The 8,857-nt window shown below is 31.2% G+C and overlaps 1 pseudogene; it reads right to left on the bottom strand.

The window, feature by feature from the left end:
- Nucleotides 1-3,885: 3,885 nt before the first annotated feature.
- On the bottom strand, nt 3,886-7,581 carry LOC105804274 (uncharacterized oxidoreductase At1g06690, chloroplastic-like; annotated as a pseudogene).
- Nucleotides 7,582-8,857: the final 1,276 nt, after the last annotated feature.

Genomic DNA, 8,857 nt, shown 5'->3' with positions numbered 1-8,857 from the left:
AAAGAAATCATAGCCACCCTACACCAATCGAATATACAAATAAATTTAATTAAAAAAATCAAACCTCTCATTTTAACTAAATAACATCATCAAACTAAACTTCATATCAAACAAAACTCATTTAAAAAATCAACCCTATAATATTAACAGTAAACATTCCTTAGCCAATTTTTAGTACATCTCAAATTCAGAACAAAACTAAATTCCTGTCAAATTAAGCCTTCAACATAAAAACTCATAGATATATACAATTACCCAACATTTATTTGCGCCAAATATGGTGTGAAACAAAAACAAAAAACAAAATAAATTAAAATACCTTTTTATACTTTTGAACAACCATAGAATTTCTTCCCTTTGCTCCAAGGGGTATTTGAAGTACAAATCGGAGCTCTTAATCCACAAGAACGATGGATAACCCTCAACCCATCTTGAGTTTTTGAGCTTGCAGTTGACATCTACTACATTCAGCCAAGTAAGAAAGAAAGAACCTTAAGTTTTTGCTCTACACCAAAAAAAAAAAAATTCTTCAGTCAAACAAGTCTTTTTTGTTTTTAATTTTCTTTTAACACATAGAACCCTAATTCAATTGTTCATTGGTGCCAAATCAAAGTTAACCTATCATATAACGCATTTGACCTATGACTTGATTAATTTTGCATCAGAAGGTGAAGTTTCAATAACTTAAAGTTGATTGATTATAATATTAAACATCATATTTGCTTGAAAAGAAATCAGGTTTTATTACAATAACTTGGATGTTTTAATTTTGAGTACGCCAAAGCATAGATTATCCTCTTCTTTTAATTTAAGAGTTTGAAGACAAAAATAAAAATTTATATCTTAAGCTTCTTAAAATCTATAAAATTTTAATATAATACATAATAAAATTATAATTTATCATCCTCGCATGATAAAATTTTGATTTAGTGTTTCTAACTATAAACATATATATATATACGAATACATGTTTTATATGGCAATACACACAGTATGACCTTGTATTTAGGAGATCAGTTTATAAAAAGATGCATAGATGACAAAAAAAGGTGTATGTTGCCTGCCTTTAGCTATTTGAGACACTTTGCCTGCTCTGCTAATTTCAGGGTTGTTTTGCATATTGAAAATGAAAGATTTTCCCCATCAACCAATTGGAGATGTTTAGGAAGGTAAATTGAAGGGTTATATGATTTTTATTTTAAAATGGTAAATAGTGAAATAAAAAGAAGGTGAAGTGGAGGGGCATTTGCAGAAAGTAATAAATGTGTGAGGTGAGAAGGGAAAGGAAGGTCATGATGAGTATTTCATAAATAGGTTGGTAGGTGGCTTTGCAGCTCCTTTCTCTCCGTGTCTCAGCTCAATCAAATGCATGCAAAACCATTACAACCACGACATGCTTATTTCAGAAACCCAAGGCATAAAAAAAGCAACTTCCTTCCTGTATTTTCAATCAGGATTTTATGTATTTGGAAATCACAATTATTATTCATAGTAAAAGTAAATATTCAAAATTGCTATTTGATGTTTTATTTAGACATCCAAATCATTATTTATTTACAAAATGTAAATATTTGTTAATTTTTATTAACTTTAATATAAAATAAAAATAAATTAATATTTGATACATTGTTAGTGAAGCATTTTAATTCACAAGCATAATCCAAATTCAATCACATGTTTATTTTTAATAGTTAGGTATTTATTAATTTTATTACACCTTAAATGAAACAAGTATCACTCTTCAAACCCTACTTACGGAGTAAAATTTGTAAAAAATGTAAATTCAAATTTAAAAATATGAAATACCAAATGATTAACCATATAAATGATCTAAATAATAAAAATAATTTAAAATGAAAATAACATAATCCAAATGTGGATTATTGCTCTAATTTTACTTAACACTACTCTATGTCTGGGTTTAAATTTTATTTGTTTTTGTAACAACCTTAATTATAATCTTAAAATCGAAAACAAAAACTCATACGTTATATGTCTCAATAAAATAAGCAACATTATCTACGCTTCATTTGGAAATAGCTTTTTCAAATCATATGTTATATGTCTCAATCGAACCTCGGCTAGTCACACGTTTTTTCTTTCCTTCCTTTACTCTGTAATTTCTACTTCCTGATTATTGGGTTTTCTTTTCTTCTTGTTTGGGTGTGAAAATCAGGTTTTCTTTCGTTAAATTCTATTCATCATTGTAATATACATAAATTTTGAATTTAGTTTTATATTTCAATTTCGTTATTACTAATTTTTGTATCTTGTAATTATTAAATTCATTAAATTTTATTATTTTTAATATGTAATACTAAAAAATATTATCGTATATATAATGTCATGTTAATTTATTATTTTCATATATTACTCACTCAAAAATAATCAATTAATTGATTTAATGATTGTCATTACATTAAAACTAAAATTTCGAAATTTAAAGGTTATAAAGATTAAAAATAATTTAATTAAAGAATGTGAACTAAATTTACAACCTTACGTATGGTACATGAGTAATAGAAAAATTAAACTAAATAAATTTAGTTGATGCAGATTGATAAGAATGAAATTTCAAAATTAAAAAATAAAGAAAGTTGTTTTGGGAAGAAAATAACTGAATGATAGAACCGAGATCAGCATTACACAATAGCAGCAGTTTGCGCAAGACGTTTATCCTGGACTACTAGTTCCATGATAACAGGAATGTATATGATTCTTCTTTGGTGGAAGATATAACGGAGCTTAGACACTGAGTGCGTTTGGTTCGCTGTATTGGATTAGAGGTGTATTGGATTAGAGGTGTAATAGCAAATCAACTGTTTGGTTGAATGTAATGGAATAGAGGCGTAATAGTAATCTTGTGTTTGGTTGAATGGAATAGAAGTGTAATAGCATAATGGAAAAAACAAAAATGACTAGAATACCCTTAGCATAAATTTGTTTTGGTAAATGATTATTGTTATTGTTATTTAAATTTTAATAAGATTATTATTATCAATAATAAATATTTTAATCATATTTAAACATAATTATTATTAAATATATTTTAATTAAAATATAGAATTTAATAAAATTCTTAATAATTAGCGTAAATTTGTTTTGGTAAATTATTATTGTTATTGTTATTTAAATTTTAATAAGATTATTAATATCAATAATAAATAATTTAATCATATTTAAACATAATTATTATTAAATATATTTTAATTAAAATATATAATTTAATAAAATTCTTAATAATTAATATTCTTATATGAATTGACTCAAATCATAATATATGATTTTATTAAAATAAAATCTTTCAGTCTAATTATCACTAGTGACGATAATTGGACCAAGCAAACATACATTGTAAGGCTCGAAGTAGAAGACAATAATTTTATTTATTTATTTTTAAATTGGAAAATAAATTTTGTTTACTAATTTGACTGTTTTTAAAAAAGTAAAATTTATAAACCAAGAAATATATCATTTCTTAAAAATTTTGAAATTCATATCGTAATTTATTATTATTGTAACTTTCAGAAATAATAAATTGGAAATCTGGTTGACATAACTTTGACTTCTTATAAAGCATTCAAGGATGACTTTTTTTGGGTTTGAGAGATCAAATTATTTGTTTGATTTAAAGAAATGCATTGCCTAAAACATTATATTCAGTGTTGGATTCAATTTTTATTTAATTAAAAAAAAACTTGGGAAATGAGTTTAGCTAGCTTAAGCTATTCCATGGCTGCTTATGAATCTTCTATATGCTAAAGCTTATAGATTTGTACTATGCCATAAACAGCTCATGGTTTTGCTCTTCAGAATTGGAGACAAATGTGTCCTTTTTAAACTTTAATTGATTTTTAAGTTATACATTATAATAAATGGTAAGGCTTCTAGGATTGAATTTCTTTGACTGGACTGCCACAAAGATTTACATACATTACATGGTACTATTACAAACAGGGTGGGGAGAGAAAGAGGAACCATTACTCTTTTTTTCTTTTTTTTTGTAGAAATCATTGCCCCACACACCACTAGTAGACAATTCCCATTATCTGATCCCATAAATTGGGCATCAGAATGAACACCCAAACGATGAGGCTCAAAGGAACCAATACTAGAATATGAGTTATTCATTCTATGTTTAACATTCAAGAATTAAGTCAACCTGAATCGGAGCAAAAAGAATTACAGCTTCTCCACAGGAAAACCGGTAACAGGACTTATCTCCGATGCCAGTGACCGTAGCTCATCCACTTCTTCGTTGCTTAGTCTCCAGCCAAGGGCACCTACAAATTCCTTAGCTTGTGCAGCATTTTTGGCTCCTGGGATTGGCACAACATTCTCCCGTGCTATTAACCAGTTGAGCACCACCTGTAGTAAAAAAAGCTCATTTCATAAAAAATCTCAGCACATTTTAAAATACCCCATCGAGTAGTTGCAACTCGAGATGAAAAAGTATGAGAAGAAAACAGCCTGTTTCCACCTATTTGTGACAACTTCCAGATGTGTATCTAAAAGTTACAGGGGAGATGATACATAGATACCAAATTAGGATAATGCCATCAAAGAGGACTTAAAGCACTTGCGAAGCTTTGTGGTTTTTTCTCATCTCATTGTGATCTTAGTGCATGACTGCATATGCTGTTTGGTCGAGGAATGGGTCATGGAAATCAAATATACTTTAAAGAAGACAACTTCTGTACCAATTATTTCACCAACTTGAGCCAAGATTTTCCCAGCTGGTGTAGGCCATGATTATGAGGTTGTTGTAGACGGACTAGTGTCCATGGTTGTAATTAAACTAAGTCACATATTGTGCAATGAAAAGAAAACGCCATCAAAGCCTAATGCCTAAAGATGTTGGGTGTCCAATGGGCAGCACATGAAATATCGAGTTTCTAATGCACTTGTCTTTTTGCTAAGTGCTGTTAATATGACCATAATATTGAAGCAGCAGATCTATCAACAAATTTAAGCATATATATATATATATATATATATATACAAGCAAAAGAACAAGAACAAACATGTGTTGGAGTTTTCCCATAGTTCCCTCCTATTTCCTTAATTCTGATAAGGAGAGGTTGGAGCTGTATATTTAAAAAGACCTTAGCAATCAAGTCTGAAATTAAAATTGGGATACGAAATACTCAAGAGACATACCTTAGTTAAAAACTCCGGAGTGTAAATCCGGCCTCTAGGTCCAGATGGCGGATTTTCTGGTTTATATTTCCCGGTAAGGGCACCTGAAACAAAGATATGGCACCCTACTTGTGTTAAAAAGAATATATATGCCAGACTCAGTTTATGCATTTGACATTAGTTCTTGTTTCCAAACTCTGATTATTTGACTTTGTGTACTACATCATCCCATTTTGGTGGATAATCGACCTTGCACATGCAAAAGTGTTGTTTAAAATGAATGCTAGTAGTTCCAAATCCACATACCCTAACGTGCTCGATTTTATATTTATTATTGTTAATTCTTTACATCAGTATCATGGCAGACAACAAAAGACTCGCACTTAAATGAATATAAACAAGCAACTAAAAAAAGAAAAAAGACGGACATGACCTTGGGCAATAGGAGAATAAGCAATCAACGTGACCCCAAGCAGCTTTTACTCCATTCTGCTCAGGTAACCTGTATATGAGACTGTAATTCACTTGGTTCGAAGCTAGAGGAATTCCTCTCTTCTTGAGCCTTTCATAAGCATCACGAAGTCGCTTCTCTGAAGCAAGGAGTTTTTACATTATGATAGTTACAATGTGTATGAGGAGGAACACGAACTGTGGCAATCAGTAATTCACAACAGAAATATTACCACTGTAATTTGATACACCAACCGCCTTCACTAGGCCCTGTTCAACAGCATCGCCAAGATCATCAATATACCCTGAAAAATCATTTTTCAGTGAACTCAGCTTCTATTCAACATGATTGGGCAGCTTAAACATCCAATTGTACTAGCTTATATAAAGTCTGATTCTTCAATGAAATAGTGGGTGTTGCATTGCGAACAACCTTCATTTCCCCATATACCAGGCCTGAAATGCAATAGAAGAAAAATTGTGATGAATTACTAAGAAATACAATCAATAAATCCTATAAAGCATTATGACTACGGACCAGTGGAGTTGATAAAGGTCTACCGATGAAAGGCCAAGCCGATTAAGGGAATCCTTGAGTGCACTGATGACACTTTGACGACCAAACCTCCAAGGCAAAGCTGCAAACTTCGTTGCAACAACAACCTCTTCACCGAGATTATCATTTTCTCTTTCCTTTATAAATCTTTAAATAAACAATGTATTTTGTTAGAAGAGTAAGCCAGCAGATAACTAAACTAGAGCAAGCTAATTCCACCTTCGGTGAGATTTTAAAGTAACACCGTTGTCCTCAATGAAATTCAAGACACATACCTTCCCAGTAGAGTTTCAGAATTTTCAGCACCTAAGGCGAGCTGTGAAAAAGGAATCATCAACGGTATTCTTCCATAAATAAAGTAAATAAATTGATTTATAGATGATCTCGTGTTTTACCGGAGAGCCATAAACTTCAGCTGTATCGAAAAACGTAATTCCGCAACTTCCATTGAAAGCAGCCTTAGCAGCCTTCAATTTCTGATCTGCTTCCACAGCAAGTACAAATCAATTAGATATGCAGAAAGCATAAGCAACAAATGCAGACCAAGAGCTCCACATAGAACATTCTCAACACATCACTTTGTGGCAGTTGTACAAATCAAATCTAACACTAAACCTAGTAATTGGAAGAAAACAATAAATCAATAGTTCTAATCCAAGAACCTGCCAGTATACACGGGATACAAATATATAAACTTAATTAGAGAGAAAAAAAAGAGTAAAATAATCCAAAATCTAGATATCAAACAACCTTTTAACTTTTGAACCATACAAACACGTTACACAAGCAAGAAAACGCTGAATTACATTAAAATATTGGGGGGGAAGAGAAGAAGAAAAAACCCATTATTCTGTTATTTTCATTTTATGAAATTGCTTACACAAAACACCATAAAAATAAGCAAAAAATCAAAGAAAAATGAGCTGAAAAATGTAAAAGTTTACCATCCCATTGAAAGTTGTTCCAGTAACTGGTGTCACCCCAAGACCAAGCTCCGATCCTCCTAACTTCAATTTGTCTTCTGTATCTATTTTGAGAGCAGCGGTAGTGGCAAAATCCTCGGAAGCAACCGCTCTTATTCGGTTGGGTTCCTTGCAACTCAAAACTGAGAAACAGGCACTGCTGACATTCATGGCCATTGATGATATTCCTTTGGAACTCGAGGGCAAATTCTGTACAAGCAATTCCTAACACAAATAAGATTTTATTTTACTTTTCAAAACAAAATATAATTATTTATTTTTGCTGAAAAATTTTTATATCCAGTGGAAAGTAAAGTATCCACAGAAAAATTTCAAGACACGTACGTAGTTTAGCAAGCATCCACAGGAATGTTAAATACATACAGCCATTAAAACTCAGTACAGAGAGAAGAAGAGAGTTAGAACAATTACAAGATAATTGAGAGCAAAAGAGAGTTAGAAACCTTTACCTTTCAGTAGCAGTAACACCAATTGAGAGCAATGGAAGGAGTGACACAGAGAAAAAGAAAAGAAAAAGGTCGACTGGTTGAGAAGGCAAATCGAAAGAGTGACTGGTTGTAAAGAAAAAGAAAAGAAAAGGTTGAGAGACAGAGGAAGAGGTGAATGAATGGGGAAGGCAATCGGGAGGCAAAGGTAGAACGAAGGTAGAACGAAGGAAGAGGGAGGGTAAAACAGGGAGGGTGCGACGGAATGGGGAAGCCAATTGGGAGGGTAAAATAGGGAGGGTAAACGATGCAGCACCTAATCTGAGCAGAAGGGCTGTATTACAAATCGGTGGTTTTCACCGATTAGATCTGTATTGTATTACAGGCGTATTAGAAACACATTCAACCAAACGATGGAATAAAGATGTATTAGGTGGGGCCTACCGAATACACCCAACCAAACATAGTGTAAATGGCTCTTGGCATACGGATCTTTTGGTTTCTGCAAATTTTAGAATTACTTTTTCTTTTCCTTAATTAACTATGTTTTTATATTGTATTTTAGGTTGTTTTATTACCCATATTATTAAAAAATTATATTTTATTTCTAATTTGTAAAAATATTTAAATTTATGCGAGTTCAATGTATTTTGAATTATATACATAAATTATTAATTGGCTTCATATATTTTTACAAAATTTAAGTTTACCTCAATGTTGAACCATCACATTCATATTTTATTTAATTTAAAAACATTTTGTGAAACATACATGCAAATTATTATTATTATATCGCATATTCATACAAAATTTTATAGATGATTGCCTATTTTCTAAAAGTTTTCATTTTAGGTACTCAAAATAAAAAAATATTGTAATTTAGGCACCCACGTTACATAGTTTGATCATTTTGGTCACTCCTATTAAAATTATAAACGAAAATCTGACGTGGATATTTTTTATAAATAACAATATTATTTTATAAATTCCACCTAATATTTTAATTTCCACGTCGGCTTTTGTTTTTAAACCAAAACACATGCTTTGGCATATTTGTTTTAGTTGTACCCTAAATCAAAGATCTGCACTTTTTTTTAGCCAATGACGATATCCCCGAAAGAGGAAGAGGAAGAAGATAATTTGAAAGCAAATAGATGAGAAGTTGGAATGTTCCAAAATGGAGTCACAACTAGTCAAGGTATAAGAATATGGTGATGGCCTCCGACGAGCCCCCTTTAGCAGTACACGAGTCCTTTCAGGTTTTGTTTGTAGAACGACGACAACTCTCGTAACATTCACAAAGA

Source organism: Gossypium raimondii, chromosome 11, assembly GCF_025698545.1.
Source record: "Gossypium raimondii isolate GPD5lz chromosome 11, ASM2569854v1, whole genome shotgun sequence".
NCBI classification, from domain to species: domain Eukaryota; kingdom Viridiplantae; phylum Streptophyta; class Magnoliopsida; order Malvales; family Malvaceae; genus Gossypium; species Gossypium raimondii.
This window is presented reverse-complemented; position numbering and strand designations above follow the sequence as displayed.